This window comes from Lithobates pipiens, unplaced genomic scaffold (genome assembly GCF_037356315.1).
Source record: "Lithobates pipiens isolate NorthernLeopardFrog02 unplaced genomic scaffold, aLitPip1_a1.2 Scaffold_18, whole genome shotgun sequence".
Classification (NCBI taxonomy): Eukaryota; Metazoa; Chordata; class Amphibia; order Anura; family Ranidae; genus Lithobates; species Lithobates pipiens.
In genome coordinates, this window is record NW_027507758.1 from 438,317,988 (window position 1) to 438,336,108 (window position 18,121).

General features: G+C 36.9%; 1 protein-coding gene across 18 annotated transcripts in view; it reads left to right on the top strand.

Moving 5' to 3' along the window:
- MBNL1 (muscleblind like splicing regulator 1) overlaps nt 1-18,121 on the top strand; it is a 271,047-nt gene that overhangs the window by 106,855 nt on the left and 146,071 nt on the right. Inside the window, exon 1 of one of the 18 annotated variants that reach the window (XM_077488141.1) lies at nt 15,637-15,697. The exons of the other annotated variants lie outside the window; for them this stretch is intronic. The gene's annotated coding sequence lies outside the window, so the exon portion shown is untranslated. Of the gene's footprint in view, nt 1-15,636; nt 15,698-18,121 lie in introns of those variants that run through there. 18 annotated transcript variants of the gene reach the window in all.

Sequence of the window (18,121 nt, forward strand, 5' to 3'; positions counted from 1 at the left end):
AGTATGAGATAGCATTTAGCAATTATAACAGGGTTGGTGTAGCAACTGTTAATGATGATTATCTTGTGGTTTCCTGTCAGAGATGACTGCTACTCTATAATGCTACCGATGATGTTGGGAATTGTAAGCTAAAAGGCACTGAGAAATGTTTTATGTTTCAATATAAAGTTGTTATTCTGTAATGCAATGATTCACACCAAACATTGCTGTCTGTGCTTTCTCTTTACTTTTTATATTATTTCATTAAATGCAATACCATTAAAGAGTTGTAGCTCAATCTAGAAGCAGGATGTTGTTTTAAAAAAAGGAGCTGTTGAAATCACTAATACTACCAATTAAAAATAAAGCCTAATGTTCAATGGTAGAGTAGATACACCACACTTCAATATCTGACATCCAAATACAATTTGTGTCTTTGATCAGAGTGTCCACAACAACATTGAGTCAAAGCATAAACAGAATAACCAAAGCTTATTTTAAATAATGGGAGTTGTCTGTGTAATTCAGCCAATATACTAAAGAGGAGGAATGCCCCTAGGAGTCAAGGGTGAAGGTACTGCCTTTGTGCAGGCCACTTGTCTTCCAAAAAGCTGCGACAAGATTGGACACACACAATGGTTTAAAATGTCTCTGCGTATTTTAGCATTAACCATACCCTTCTCTGGCAACACCTCAACCCAATAGTAGTATGGATAGATGTTCACATACTTTGAGCCACATAATATATATTAAGATGTGACTGAAAAACTTTTGAATGATTTTTATAATATAGTAGCTGTGGTTCAAGATACCCTGCAAATGAAAAAAACCACAATGGGTTGATTTACTAAAGGCAAAAAGACACGTTAAGTATATGAGGTGAAGCTTCACATTGCAAAAAATACTCAATCAAAATATAAAAATAAATAAACAGCATTTTTTGCTTGCACATTATTGGATGTCAACAGAGCAAAAACAAACAAATCCAGTGCTACACCAAAATCTGGGAAAAATAAATAATATCAACTTTCAAAATGCATAATATGAAAATCCAAGACTTGATGTATAATCCTTAGTGATCGTGAGTCGTGATTCTACACCAAGATAATGAAGGGTGACCCCACTTGTTCCTCAGTCTTTTAGCTTCTATATGAAAACACCACTCTTCGTGATTCTTATTCTACCAGCACTAACTGTTCACCTTACAAATTTTGACCTACTTAAAGTGGAAGTTTTCAACCAAGGAAGCTGCCATCTTGGCCCCTGTTTAATCTTTAACTGCCATGATGCTGCACATGTGATCAGTTATGACACCAGCCATTGGGTGGTTTGACAATTTGGTTGCAAGCACAACCAATGTGATAGTTACATTTCTGGCACGTGCCGGGAATGTAACTTTTTGAAATGGTTAAATCGATGGGTTTACTTCCACTTTAACTTTCGGTCAAGAAACAGCCGTTCCTTTAATGGCAAAATGTAATCCACTTGTACTATGTGATAGATGTCAACTCATGCTCTCATTGATATCGAGAAACCTCTACCCCGAATACAATTAAAATATTGTGGTGTTTTCCATAACAATATGAATTTATTAAAAATAGATAAAATTGCACTCACTATAAAAAGTGCGCTTTAACTGGTGCCCTACAGAGATCAGAGCTTTACATCCCATATTCAATGCCCCAGGCACTGTCACCATAGAAACAGCCAAATGTATGGAACAGACTAGCACCATAATCCCCTTGGGACCGTCAAAATGCTCATATCGCACGCTGACTCTCAAACGGTGTCCTCCACTTGTTTGTATCACTCTGAGGAAGCTATGCCCATGGTGTAACGTGTATGGGGGCAAGAGCCATGACATAATACCTTGTAGTTTACGTGGCAAACAAGTTCAGGAGTCAGCATGCAATATGAGCATTTTGCCCGGCCCAAAGGGATTACGGTGCTAGTTTTGCCGCAACTAAGCCATGTCCATGCCATGATGCAACAAACTAAACAGTGCACAGGCACTATTAAAGCACATATTTAGCAATCACTCTGTTCATCCTATAAAAACTAATGGAAATATAAAAGTGCTGTCTTTGGAAGCAAAGTTCTTACTTATTTATTATACCCTGGACTGTGCAATACTTTGATGAACTAACCAATCAATATATGTTGACTATATGTTGAAAAATATTGTGTTACTCAGAGCAACCAATTATTTTTATTACTTTGCTCAACACACAAAATATTAGATGTGTAGGTACTACAAATATGGTCTCCTTTTTGTTGTATGAAATGTTGTGAGGGTAATCCATTATCGGAATATATATATTTTTTATTACAGGTACTTATATAGCACCATCACTTTTATGCAGTGCTTTACATATATTTTGTACATTCACATCAGTCCCTGCCCTCAAGGAGATAAAAATCCAAGGTCCCTACATCATATGCATATATACACATACTAGGGCCAATTTAGACAGGAGCCAATTTACCAACCAGCATGTCTTTGTAATAAATAATACTCACCCTCTGTGCTCCTAGGCTTGTCCAGGGAGGCGTACATCAATTAGATGCAGCACTTATCAGTATATTCATTCACCTTCAAATGGCCTTTTATACAAGTGTCACACTATAAAATGGTTGGCTTGTACAATTTATGTCTATATTTGGAGGTTTGTGGAAAATGAAAAAAGATGTCAAATATTTGAACAAAAGTTACCGTTAGGAAAATAGTTTGGTTAAGTAGACAAGTATGAATGGCTTACAATAGTCATCATTCATGGAGGGGCAGACGCTGTACCGTGCACCATAAGCCCATGGCAATGAATAGAGCCACTGTTCATGCAGCAAGCAGCATGATGAAACAGATGTGTCCTATACAGTGGCTTTTGTTCAATCACCTTATCTTGAGTGTAGGCCCATCTTACTGCAAGTGGCAGTATTCTAAACCATAATTAGTGTAGCAACGCTAATTACTTTTCTAACTTTATCATACATCTAACATGTTTACATTAGACATATCACTGCAATTAATTAATGTTTCATGCACCAGACTAATTTATGCAATTACAATCTAATAATTGCTAGCAATACCTTTTAAGATCTACACTTTTCCGAGATATTCCACAACATTAGATGAACATTTTTCTACAGTAGAGATTCTGATTTAGTCCAATAACAACTATGCAATGTATGGGTAACAAATGGTTAATAAACATATATTCTGGAATCAGTGCTTGACAAAATTATTCTACATAGGCAGTTCCTCTATTTCTGTTGTTCATTGTCTTTGGACAAAATACCATATGCAGTGAATTTATGTGTCACATGTAAAATTGTTTCATAATGTCCATTTGTACCCTAGTATATAACACCATCCTTAGTACAGTTGTGAGCATGCTAAAATGATCAGACATTTATCCTTCATCTTAAGATTTCTTCATTGTGTTTTGGGTCTTTCTTCAGACTTTACCAATTATACAAACTGCAACAACCAATCAAAATTAAGTAATATGACAACTAATCAGAATTCAGTAATCTGACTTCTGTAAGCTGATAATGTATTGGTTACTATTGGTTAGTGCACATCATCATTGCTGTTTGAACTGGGTTATTGAATAAGATCAAACATACATTATTGCTTATTTCCTTGTTATCAACTGATCATCATTTTGGAGGTTTTCCCAGTTACATTGTTTTATTGATCCACATGGCACTGAGCTCATTTTGCAACAGAGATATTCATTATATTATCAGTGAGTGTTGATATGTTGAGGGATATTGCCACTTTTATACTAGTCAAATACAATATGTAAGTCTTGGGCTATCCAGCAAATATGTAGTAGGTATCTCAGTAGGTACATTAGCAAATTTTTTTTATGCTCTTTATTTATTTAGAAAGTATCACACATTTGCAAAATACAGCTGTAATTCATCACACTATTGAGTTCCAGGTCTATGAATAAACCAAAAAAATTTAAATAATTGTAAGGGGAAAGAGAACAAAGGGGTGAAACTGTACAACTGAACTCTAAGTTATATTATATATATATATATATATATATATATATATATATAGACACCGTATTTATCGGCAAATAACACGCGCCAGCATATGACACGCACCCCAAGTTTAGGAGGGAATTTTAAGGAAAAAACTTTTAGGAGGGAACTTTAATGAAAAAAAAAAAACTTACATTTAAGTGCCCTTGAATGCAGCCTTATCAGTATCCATTGCAGCCTTGTCAGTGCAGCCTTGTCAGTGCAGCCTTGCCAGTGCAGCCTTGCCCCCAGTGTATATTGCAGCCTTGTCAGTGCAGCCTTGCCAGTGCAGCCTTGCAAGCACAGCCTTGCCCCCAGTGTCCATCGCTTGGACCATTTAAAACTGGCGCCGCCGAAGCTTGCCAGAGCGGAGCGAACGCCACCAAGAATGCAGGATACACATATCCAAATGTACTCATCTCTTATCGGCTCCGCTCACAGTCACGCCCAGTCCCGCCCTATGATGGACATAACACAGGTCCAATGGTGGGACTGGGCGTGACTGTGAGCAGAGCCGAGAAGAGCCGAGTATGCTCGGCTATGCGTATCTCGGCGGCGATCGCTCCGCTCCAAACACAGTCAGTGGAGACCGACGGGGATCAGTGGGGATCGGTGGGGATCTGCATATAACATGATTTCCCCCTGATTTTAAGGGGAAAAAAGTGCATGTTATACGCTGATAAATATGGTGTGTGTGTGTGTATACGTATAAGTATATATATATATATATATATATATATATATATATATATATATATATATATATACATAGTCACAATTGTCTAATTGTAAACTGTTTGTCGAACATACTTTCTTTATACAAGATGGATAATTATTTTGTTATACATGGAACATAACAAAAATAATAAAATAAAATTTGATTTGTTCAATAAAGTTCTCCCAATTTTATAAAACAAAGTTTGCAACTAGTTTTGAGATGTCCATTGTTTTCTCCCAACCGCATACAGTTGTGCTCATAAGTTTACATACCCTGGCAGAATTTATGATTTCTTGGTAATTTTTTAGAGAATATGAATGATAACACAAAAACGTTTCTTTTACTCATGGTTAGTGTTTGGCTATAGCCATTTATTATCAATCAACTAAATGACTCTGATCAAAAGTTTACATACCCCAGTTCTTAATACCATTTATTGCCCCTTTTATCATCAATGACAGCTTGAAGTCTTTTGTGGTATATGTGGTATATATTCCTCTTGGCAAAAAGCCTCCAGCTCCTGCAAATTCTTGGGCTGTCTGGAATGAACTGCACATTTGACATCTCCCCAGAGTGGATCAATGATATTGAGGTCAGAAGACTGACCACTCCAGAACCTTCTCTTTATTCTGCTGCAACCAATGACAGATCAACTTGGCCTTGTATTTTGGAAAATTGTCATGCTGAAAGGTCCAAGTACATCCCATGTGCAGCTTCCTGGCTGATGAATGGAAATGTTCTTCTAGTATTTTTTGATAACATACTGCATTCATCTTGCTAACAATTTTGATCAAATTTCCTGTGCCTTTGTAGTTCACACATCTCCAAAACATCAGTGATCCACCTCCGTACTTTTCATCATAGGCCTTGTTGACTCCTCTCCAAATGTAGCATTTATGGTTGTGGCCAGAAAGCTCAATTTTGATCCCATCACTCCAAATGACTTTGTGCCAGAAGATTTGAGGCTTCTCAGTATAATTATGTAATTATTATATAATTATTGTAAGCTGGATACTTTGTGACTTTCTTCTGGCAACTCCACCATGTAGCCCATCTTTCTTCAACTGCCTCCTTATTGTGCATCTTGAAACAGTCACATCACATGGTTTGAGGGAGTCCCCTATTTCACCTGAAGTTATTTGTGGGTTTTTCTTTGCATCCTGAACAATTTTCCTGGCAGTTGTGGCTAAAATTATAGTTGGTCTACCTGACCGTGGCTTGGTTTCAACAGAACCCCTCATTTTCCACTTCTTGATTAGAGTTTGAACACTGCTGGTTGGCATTCTCAATTCCTTGGATACCTTTATAAATCCCTTTCCTGTTTTGTACAGTTCAACTACCTTTTCCTGCAGATCCTTTGACAATTCTTTTGCTTTCCTCATGACTAAGAATCCAGAAACGTCAGTGCAGCACTGGATGAAAGATGCAATAGTCTGTCAGGAGTCCAGAAACTCATTGACTTTTTATACACACACACTAATTACAAGCAAACAGATCACAGATGAGGATGGTTACCTTTAATAGCCATTCAAACCCCTTGTGCACATGTTAGGCCAAAATCACCAAGGTATGTAAACTTTTGATCAGAGTCATTTGGGTAGTTTCGGTTGCCATTATGATTTAAAAAGAGTAAACACAGTGGATTGATAATAAGTGGCTTGAGTCAAACACTAACCATGAGTGAATGAATGTTTTTGTGTTATCATTCATATTCGCTTAAAAATGGCCTAAAAATCATAAATTCTACCAGGGTATGTAAACTTATGAGTAATACTGTAAATATTGGAAATCACTTGTATCAATTCTTTCATAGATGGACTATCTCTATCTATATGGGCTTCCAATATGTGAAAATAATTGTTATATTAGCAATAATAAACATAATAAATACAATATTATGTTCTAAATTAGCAAATCTAAAAATGTCCATAGCAGATAGACTAGACATTTGAACCCCAAGTTAAAATTGCAGAATTTGTGAAGTTAAAAACAACAAAAAAGCTAGTATAATTGATGATTGAACACAGTTTTGTTTAGCTCAAAAGTGGCCTAATATGATCATGTAGGATCATCCGTGAACTTCTACTAGTATATGAGTATTGTCTGTGGATAATTGAAGTTAAAGACAAACTACAGCAAGATTGTCATTACTTTGTCATCTGTTTTATATTGCATTTTCCATTAGCTTTACAGTAAGGTGGGGATGAAGTCTTTATTGTGATCTCACTGACAATGTTAGAGGTGATGTATCAGTTCATTGTGCATGTCACTGCATTGTAATTGGTGCAGTATTGGACAGTCTGCAGAGTTGTAATGACTGTATTGATCTCAGATATAACTATTAGATCTAGAGTGGCATTGCCTTTGTTGAAGAAAAATACAACATTATATATGTTGTCTTACTGCAGCACTATAAAATATTTACATGGTCCGTGTACCAATTCCAGGTTTTCCAATGATAGGATGCTTCCTGATTAAACTTAGCCACAAACAGAGAAATCTTGCGGTCTACCATCAGCACTGAACACCAGGGAAAGCAGCTCATGTAGTTAACTGCACACCTGAATTGTTTGCACAGGCACCGCCATATAAGGATATCATTGTTGGAAGTTTGCACACTCGTGTCCTTTATAAGCAAGTGCATTGAGGTCAGAAGGTATCTTTTGTCATAGGTTGGACCTAAATGATGGAGATTTGGATGGCATATACTGCATATACATATTTATGATAAAGCCTGGATTCTGCTCTCAGATAGTTATTCTGCCTTTTTATAAAGTGTGCATTTACAACAAAACAGAACATTTCATTGTTGTTCCATTTGTTAGCTGAGTTATTGCTGAAAAAGGGGAAGAACTGCCAAAATGTTTTGTTTGCTGTACACTCAGCATTTTTAAATAAATGGAATAACGCCCATCAATGATGGAGCGCTCGGTGGTGTTGTCTGTATATGTGCATGCATCAAGACCACATTTACTAGCATAACAGATAAGATATTAAAGTATACCTATAGCTAGAACAAAACTTTTAGTTTTAGATAGCGAAGGCAAGCATTAGACCCTCTTCTGGGCTTTTATTCCTGTCTGTGTCCCCATGGGAAGATTTCCCCCCAAATATTTAACCATTGTCACCTACACATAAGTAATAGGAGATCCAAAATATTGCAGTTGTTGTCCAAAAACAAGAGATACATTGAATTCTTCCAATGGAAGCACTTGTTCTGGTTCTATGAGGACAATTCACCTCACTTTGTAAACATTTCCCTTCATTGTTCCCCTACCTTTTTCTCTGAATAATCCACAAAAAAAAAAAAATATTCACATGCCCACCAATACAGCACACTGTAGGGATCCACTGCACCACTGTTGCACAATGTATCTCGTGCTGGCTTTTTTTTTTATGTAAGCTTATCAGAGGACCAGTTGTCTTTTCTGGGTTTTTTACAGCCAGTCTCCCAATGAAGGAAATGCACATCATCGGAGGGCCAACTGCAAGTATTGGGAGCAGAAAGCTGGTGCCCCTGATGATGCAGAGAGTGTACATTAGAATAATCCTTGGACTCCTGGGTTGTGTAATGTGGTTATCCCAAGAGTTTACGAGGAAGAGAAATGTCCATGCCTAGGTGAAACTCCAGTAAGTGGTGAGTAGGGGGGTAAAGAGGGTGACGGTCCAAGCTGTTTTCACTTTGAATACACAATCATAAGCTAGGGGAATGATAAGAACAGGATTTTTGCTTGTACATGATTGGATGACAGGCGTAAAAGCATATTAAATGTTTTTACTCCCTTAAATGGATATTCACTTTGCAAAGTAAAAATTGTCTGTTTTATTAGGAAATATATCCCCAAAATATGTTACAATTACAAGACCAGAGTATGTGTTTCTCAATGTAGTCAATTTCAGCTGTGCTTGTTATGAAACAATAGCCAAAGCCTTGCTAGTTGCTAAAAAGCAGCAGTTCCACATATCTGTACTTCTAGTTTGTAACCATAATGCTCTTTTTTTATTTTCAAATTGTACACAGATGTATATATAGGTTGCTTTTGCCAATCTATTTTTCAGCCATTTATTAATAAACAATATCTCCTGAAAAGTAAATAACATTTATGATGATGTTTGATTCTTTTCAAACTCTATTGATCCCTCTGGACACTAATGAGAGAGGTCCTGGCTACATTTGGCTAGGATTGAGCAAGTGTTGGGCTCTATTATCCATTCTATCCAGCAGCCCTGTTCTAGGTATAAAACTGCAGAATTTTCTGATATGCCAGTAAAGCTGTATGCCAGGAGAACTGGGAGGATTGTGTACACACAGTCTGCTCAACAGATTGTGAAATGTCATCCTGGGGAGAATTATACCTTGTGTTTTGGGTTATTAGACTGCTTAGCCAATATTAATGAAAACATAAGCATTATGAAAATCTGGAAACAAAAAATATGCAACAAAATGCAGGCAGCTTGAATACAAATTCATGAATGTTGGAAATACCAAAATCCCAAATGTATTTTAGTTCAGAACACCTATTCTTTTTACAGGTGGATTTTGACATTTGTATTAAGCGCATTTGTGCCAATGATTCCCCCAAGGTCTTAGAGCAAATAGTAAACCCAAATTTCCCTAATTTTAATGTGGTGATCGAGCCAGTAACATACGTCCTGTCTTAAGGTGTCTCCAATCTATTGAGGAGCAATGGGGCCACCCTTTTACAGCATCATTGACAATCTGGAGAGGGCAGGGGTAGATGGACTAAGAGACTCTACTTATCTGCTGATGCAGACAGTTCCCAAGCCATTGGAGAGATTCTTCATTGGGTCAGTGTTTTAGCCTGACCTTCAATGGACATCTCCTGTCCATGGACAATGCTGAGTGTACTCACTCAACATAAAGAAAGATTTGGATTTGGGATATACACTAGTTGTCTTTTGCATATTTTGTTGATAAATAAATACCAGATCAAAGGATTACATTTTATTATCTGCATGGAGTTTAGCTTTAAAGCCCTGTCTTTTCCAGTTGTATACTTTAAAAAAAAGTAGTGTTGGACAATGATGTTCTCTTTGGAAAAATATATAATATAATACATGCACCACCTGTCATAAAAAAAAGTGTGAAGTATGTCAGGAGAAAGTACATCTTTCTACAATTTCTGTCAGGTTTTCTGATCTCGTCTATGGTAGGCTACAAATTGTAGGAGTGCGTGAGCAGCAAAAACACATTCCTACATAGAGGACAACAGTGTTCTGTTCGGTCTTACTCTGCCTTCCATTTATTTTCAAAAGTGAGAAGTGGACAAGACAGCTCTTTAGATGCTCAGAAACCTAGCTTTACTAAGTTCTATACTGAACACAGAAGGAGATGAAATAAGCAGCGTTTGTTATACCTAAGCATAAAACCAACTAAATGAGAATGGTTGTAAGCAATCATCTGTGAGAAAATAAGCATCGTTCGCAACTGTGGTTAATTTTCTGATGCCATTTTATTACTTTTGTACAAAGTGCTTAATCATAAAATGCTTACCACACCCCAATCCCATAATTATACTGAGAATATAAGTTCAAGAAAACGTGCACTTGAAAAAAAATAATATTCGAGGAGCTATTTTATAGAATTAATTTTCATAAGTACATATAGAAGGAGACGCACAAACACACAGAAGGATGCAGCTCAGTCAAAATGATTGCAAATGATTGCGTCATGCATTAAAAGGTGCAGATTGCTGTCTTCCATGATTTTTCTGTTGGTACATTAGTTCTCAACGTGCTTTTATGGATTGGTTATGGAGGGCCATAGGTTGCCAAACTGACAGGAGGTGGGACACGTTCTTTAAGTCTTTAAGTTCCTGTCTTTAAATGCATTGCCACTCCACTGGCCTGCCGCATTGTTCAGTATGAATGCAGATCACAGGCAGAGACATTTTCTACTTCCTTTATAGAAATAGAATTATATGATAATGAGTCCCTACAGCAATGAGAGATATCCATAGCCAAACCATGACAATTTACAAACATGCGTTAGTTCATCTAAAGGTTAAAAATGAACTAAATAGAAAATGTAATAGAGATCCGTGGGATACCACAATCCAAAATTCTGGCCAAGCTGGAACATGTGACCATGTGACTACCAATTCGTTTCCTAAACATACACATTTCTAATGGTGGAAATAACAGTACATGGTCAGATTTAAATATATATATATATATATATATATATATATATATATATATATATATATTGCTGGGACTGTGAACATGTAGAAAGGAACCTATTTGTAAATTCTTATATATTCAGTTCTCATGTGGCAATTTCCATGTGTTCCTGCACAATGAGGTTGATTTATTAAAACCAGAGAGTGCAAAATCTGGTGCAGCTCTACACAGAAGCCAATCAGCTTCCAAGTTATTGTTGTCAAAGCTAAACTGAACAAGCTGAAGGCAGAAGCTGATTGGCTAAAATGCATAGCTGTACCAGATTTTTCACTCTCCAGTTTTAGTAAATCAACGCCAATGTCTTGCACATGGACACATCTGTTAAGGATGAGGCCATCTGGGTTAAAGCCTGAGTGCCATCCAACTATCTAATTTTTAGAACTTAAATTTTCTTCTTGATGCAAACCTATATATATCTAAAATACATGTTCGCTTACTGGGCACAATGAAAGCAAGGCATGACAACTAGTAAGGTTCTTCTAATTTTGCATAACAAATGCTTACTTACAACATAAGAATATTAATATAGTTTTATTTTCGTTTGATTACGGTCTCATTTGTTTTTGTTACACTTCAGATCTTGCAAGACTGGAAAAAACCCTCATACTATTTGCTGGCTCCATTTGTATGTTATCGATTACATTTAAATCCCTTATGGTTAAGCCAAAACCAAATCATAAAACATCTGGATGCACTTGAGATGCTGGCAGGTCATCACTCGTGTAACAAACACATTTGCATTGCCTTGCCTTGCTGGGATGTTTTTACCAAATCTAATCTCTGCATTTGTTTTTTGCCTTGTGTATAAAATTATATTTGACTGATTGTGGCACAGATAAAATTATATTCATGTTACTGCTGTGTGTGGTCATAATTTGCCAACATTTCCTGTAAATCGAGTCTAATAATGACTCAGAAAAGAGCCTCATATATGAGAAACAGGGAGTTCCATTTCTCTTGTGTCTCTTGTGTGTGCTTTGAGCTGTACTCTCTTCTCTGGTGTAATGACTTCAGTAACTACCTATAATGTACAAAGTATAGCTAACAAATCAGTCTGGGGAAAGGGGAACATGACTCAGAAATACATTAGTAGAAATAAAATCCAGAAGGTTAGAACATTAATCTATTAAACTGCAGCTGGCTTCATCACTAACCCTCCCCAAAAAAACAAACAAACAAACAAACAAAAAAACCCAATGGTGTTAAGTCTATGTTAATGATTATCTCCAATTGTCAATGATGTGTGTTCCCGATGCAGAAAAGAGTTTAAAGTGTCAATCAAATTTTGGAGATGCTGATACAGCAGTCTTTTTGCCGTGTGTACATCAGTGTGTCAAACGGGCATGCTGGAAACCCAGGTCAGAATTCAATCTGCGCTGGCAGCCAATGGCTGCCAGTGTTGACCTGTGTGTTCTGGTGGGGGGGGGGGGCAGTGCCCCTTATCAACACATAATAGCTCAGCGGGGAGATCGCTGTACTCGTATAGTTAGTACAGTGAGCTCCTCCCTAGCGCCACCGTTTTTTTAGTTCAACCCCCCCCCGTTACCCTTTCGCAAATGGAAAAAACCTATACTTTAAGTATTCTAGCAAGTTGAGTTATAACCTCGTAAAGATAAAATTGGTTGTGCCTCCAGTTCACGTTTAACAATATAGAATCTTGATGGCTCTGAATAATCATGTGCTCTTGGCATGATGTTTTATACCCAAAAATGGACTATGCAATGTTTCATAGCAGCTCAACTTATAAAGTGAAAATGTTTTAGAAATAGGGACAGTTTGGCACTTTTTAATTGCATTTATTATTTATGTTTGACATTTTTTTTATGTATTTATAACATGGTTTTGTTATTTTATAGAGGAACAAGTATATTATTCAGTGCTACAATCATCTCATCTCATTAAGTTCAATGTTATAAGTCTTGTTCTCAGAATATTTCCCATGAGGAATGTTTACTGTGAAATAGTGTTAACTCATTATTTGCTTTGCCTCGCTGAAAAAAAAGGTCCATATAAGGCCCAATATTTGCAAGTAATTCAATTGATGAGGCAGTAGGAAATTTAGAGTTCCTTTAGAAGACAATAAAAAGCATGTCTAAATATAAGAACTATTTGAAAACCCCAGTAACTGGGCCTTATCAATTACTTTTCCATGAAGAGGTTTTAATAGGAAATATGCTGTGTTCACTCTTTGACCGGGTTTAGAAGGAGATAATGCTTGGTCGGAACACAGCAGCGGTATGTTGGATGATGGGCAGGTCACATGTTTTGCTCTTGGTTAGCTACCTGTCTGTCTAACCACTCTCTGTAATTTCAATGCTTGTTCTAGGTCAGTGATTTACAAGGTATTGGATTCAGATACAGAGAGTTAAGTTGTTGTTTTAGAAGGACGTTAGCAACAGCAGCACCCATTCTTCTTCCAGAACAGGTTTTACTTAAATATACATAAAGTACAAATTTTTCTTTTTAGGTTTGGATAGATCAGAGACGTTTTTGAACCTGTTTTTCCCTTTTATTGCTGCTGTCTGAGTTACTGCTAGGGAGATGCACCTTTTTTTGGCCTTGTGACCATCCTCAAATGAAAGAAAATTCTAAATTTCTAGTTGTCACCAGAAGAAAAATGAAAGGGAAACCTTCCAGTGAGGACATCTGTCTAAAAGAGATTTCTCTAACTTCCTGTTATTTCCATGGGACAGGAAGTGAAGGTTATTCTCCCCAATAGAACATAGATAGCTAAAAAAAAAAAAAAAGAAAAAGAACCTGATAAGGGATATAACCATTCCCTGCTCTATAAAAAAAATAAAAAAGTGAAAGCTTTAGGTGTATGTTAAGGTCATTTTTTAATTTACGGTAGATTTAGGTTTTTAGTTTTGTTTACTACTTCCTAAATTACTTAAGTAAGATAACTACATTCATAAAGGCAAAACAAGAGATGAAAATCTTGTTTTCCAGTGTAACAAATGTATATAGAACAGCTAAAGGGAATGCACAGGAAAATAAATGATATGAGTGTATTGTTGTAGATATTTGCATTAACCCCAGAGAATAGCAGCAGCAAACAATTTACATTCAACTACAAGTGAAGTAATGTCATTTGAGAGGCAATATACAGTGGAAAGAGTTTGATGTTCAGTCCTCAAGCTATTGTTAAAGATGATCTCCTACCAACAGATGTTTATTTTTTAAAACCCTTTTATGTCCTCCTTGCGACTTTTCACCAAGAATCTGTAGAGGGACAGTCCTTGACAGCTCCCAGGTGACTCCCAGGTGACTGCCTGTCTACGTAATAATAACTGGCATTGTGTGCCTTTTTTACATTTTTCTATTGACTTTCAAAAACCTTAGAAATTCTTTGGACATTGGAACAATGCATAATAGAATATATATATTTTTGAGGGTGCAGAATATAAATATGAAGAGCTTGTCACACATTATACAGATTATTGCACACAGTCATCTGACAGTCCTTAGAGATCATCCCCAATACCTACAGGGGATCCTGAGGAAATCCATCAACCTGTACCAAGTAGTGAATGTACATGTCAAGTGAAAAAAGGAATAATCCAGGGATCATCATCTTTAGCCGGTTCTACTGCAGCACAATGGCTCTCCTGGGTGAAATCCAATAAATAAATAAATAAATAAATATATATATATATATATATATATATATATATATATATATATATATATATATATATGTTTCCCTTTAAGAGCCCCCAGTGGGCATGTGCACCCGCTGCACGGCGGGGAATCAGATGTGCGTGGTCAGCAGTCACGATCGTCGCCAGCCACATGCAATCACATGCATAAGAGCCAGCACGGGGATGTGTGTGTGTAAACACACAAATTCCTGTCCTATCAGAGGAGAGGAGTCAGATTGTGTGTTCCTACTAAGTAGGAACAATGATCTGTCTCCTCTCCTAGTCAGTCCAATTCCCTCACAGTTAGAACACACAAGGGAATGCACAGTTAATCCCTTGATCGCCCCTAGTGTTAACCCCTTCCCTGCCAGAGACATTTACACAGTAATCAGTGCATATTTATAGCACTGATCACTGTATAAATGTCAATGGTTTTAAAAATGTGTCAAAAGTGTCCGATCTATCCATCGCAATGTCACAGTACCGCTAAAAATTGCAGCTCACTGCCATCACTAGTAAAAATAAATAATAAAAAAATAATGCAAATGCCCTAAATCTAGTTTGTAGACACTATAACTTTTGCGCAAACCAATTGATATACGCTTATTGTGATATTTAGAAGAATATATTGGCCTAAATTGATGAAGAATTTTGAAAAACATTTTTGAGGATTTTTATTATAGCAAATATAAAAAAAAAAAAAAAAATATATATATATATTTACAAAATTGTCGCTATTTTTTTGTTTATAGCGGAAAAAATAAAAACCGCAGAGGTGATAGAATACCACCAAAAGAAAGCTCTATTTGTGGGAAAAAATGGACGAAAATTTTGTTTGGGTACAGTTTCGCAGAACCGCTCGATTGTCAGTTAAAGCGACGCAGTGCCAAATTGTAAAAAAAGTGCTCTGCTCAGGAAGGGGGTAAAATCTTCTGGGGCTGAAGTGGTTAAAGTATTAGTGACAAAATATTGATGCCTTGCTTCCGCTGTGTAGTTGCAGGGTTGCATCTGAGTTTTGCTAAGTCATCCCACTTAAACTGAGAGATAATGCTGTTTACAGACGAGGCGTTAACATTTGCCAAGGATGTAGACTAATGATAACTGGTCAGCTGTTCCTGAAGTAAGTAATAATAAAACTGTTTTAAATTACCTATCAGAACCAAAATTATATTCAGTACTAATAACATAGCATCTACTCACCATAACTAAATATTGTAAATGCCTATTTATTTCTAATTGTGTATCTATCTATAGTGGCACACATCAAAATAGTCATGATAAGGGAAGAAATATATCAATAACTTCAATTTGTTTGACTATACTAACATTTAATAATATCAATTGTATTATTGTCTAAGACCAAATAAGAAAAAAAAATCATATTTATTACCATGACAGCATATAAGCACACATCTGATCAAAAGTTTTCATACTTTTTATGTGCAATATGAATTTTAGAAATTCAAGATAGAGCTACGAAAACTATCATTTTGCGTGAGCAAGTGTTATGGTTTATGGAATATTTGGTAGTAATTTTCCATATGGGACATATCGATTTGCATATTACTCATGAGAAGTTAAAACACTTAAAGATAACAAATGGCCTAATACTTTTATTGACAAATTATTAACCACTTCAGCTCCGGAAGGATTTACCCCCTTCCAGACCAAGCCCTTTTTTGCGATATGGCACTGTGTCACTTTAACTGACAATCACTAGGTCATGCGACACTGTACCCTAACAAGATTGACGTCCTTTTTTTTCCCCACAAATAGAGCTTTCTTTTGGTGATATTTGATCACCTCTGCAGTTTTTATTTTTTGCGCTATAAACAAAATAAGAGCGAACATTTTAATATAGATAATATAATATAGATAATAAATATCCCCCAAAAATATATATAAAAACAAATTTCTTCCTCAGTATAGGCCGATATGTATTCTTCTACATATTTTTGGTAAAAAAAATCGCAATAAGCATATATTGATTGGTTTGCTCAAAAGTTATTACGTCTACAAAATAGGGGATAGATTTATGGCATTTTTATTAGTATTTTTTTTTATTAGTAATGGTGGCGATCTGCAATTTTTTCTTTATCATGACTGCGACATTGCGGCGGAAAGATCGGACACTTTTGACACTATTTTGGGACCATTGCCATTTATACACTATACAAATGCACTGATTACATTGTAAATGTCCCCAGCAGGGATGGAGTTAAACACTAGGGGGCAATCAAGTAGTTAAGTGTGTTCCCTGGGCGTATTCTAACTGTAGGGGGGGTGGGCTCAATAGAACATGACAGCGATCACTGCTCCCGATGACAGGGAGCAGTAGATCCCTGTCATGTTGCTAGGCAGAACAGAGATATGCTTTGTTTACATAGTCATCTCCCTATTCTGCCTCTCTGTGTCATGATCATGGGCAACCAGCAGACACCAAGTCCACAGGACCCGTGGGCAAGCTCCCACGGCACGCAGTGTACGGGTACGTTGTTTTGTGCACCCGTGCAATTTTGCCGACATATATAATCATGAGCCAGTCGACAAGTGGTTAAAATATGTTTTCTGACCTGCTGGGACCCTACATGGTGCTATCTGTAACAGTTTAAGTGATGAGTTTTTACCTGGAAGTGACAGTGACAACCAGGCCAAAATCACATCATGTAATGTTCTCAACCAATTTATTTATACATTTAGATATCAAAAGCAAAAGATTGGGTAGGAATTATCTCAGGTATTAAGTCATTGATACCATTGGATGATTATTTTCTTGACTGAGATTTGAATATAACATACATTTGGAGTCATTTTTTGGGATATCAGGAAAGAGTTGGTTATGATTGCTTGGGATTGTCTGAAAGAATGTTACATTGCCCCCAATATTAGTAGTTGGGTTTCATCCCTGTATACAAAGTCCTTTAAAATATGATGAATATCCCCCAATTTTTCAGTATCCAGGGGCATTAGTGCTGACATTCCATGCTATTTATACTTACTTAATGTGATTGTAAAATCTTTTACTTACCTGAGCCCTCATTCAATCCAGTGCCGTGCACATCTGCAGATCTTTTCTAACTCACTACCGGGTCTCGCTGGCTTTGCTGAAGCACCAGGAGCCATTGGCTCCCAGTGCTGTCAATCAAAGCCAGTGACAAGGGAGCGGAGGGCGAGGCCAAGTCCCGCTGTCTGTGTCAATGGACACAGCAGCGGGACTTGGGAGCGAGCATGCATGAGTGCCTCCATGGGAAGCGGCCTCCCATGGTGGCACTGGACAGAAGGGATCCTGAAAGTTGTGGCAAAAATGCAAGACCATTCATTATATTACCATTTAGTATTACCTGTTGTCCACCTGCAGCAGACTTACAGTGGCTTATTCTCTTCTTTGTCTCTGTGTGAAGGTGAATATCTTGGCAGAGTTAGGCCTTTTTGCTTCTTCATGTCAGAGCCTTCAGTATGAACAATGAGTGGCACGGTAGTACTCATTCACATAGCAGAAAGTGCACTGCGATTTCTCAGGAGGCATTTCACATGAAAAGTAGAT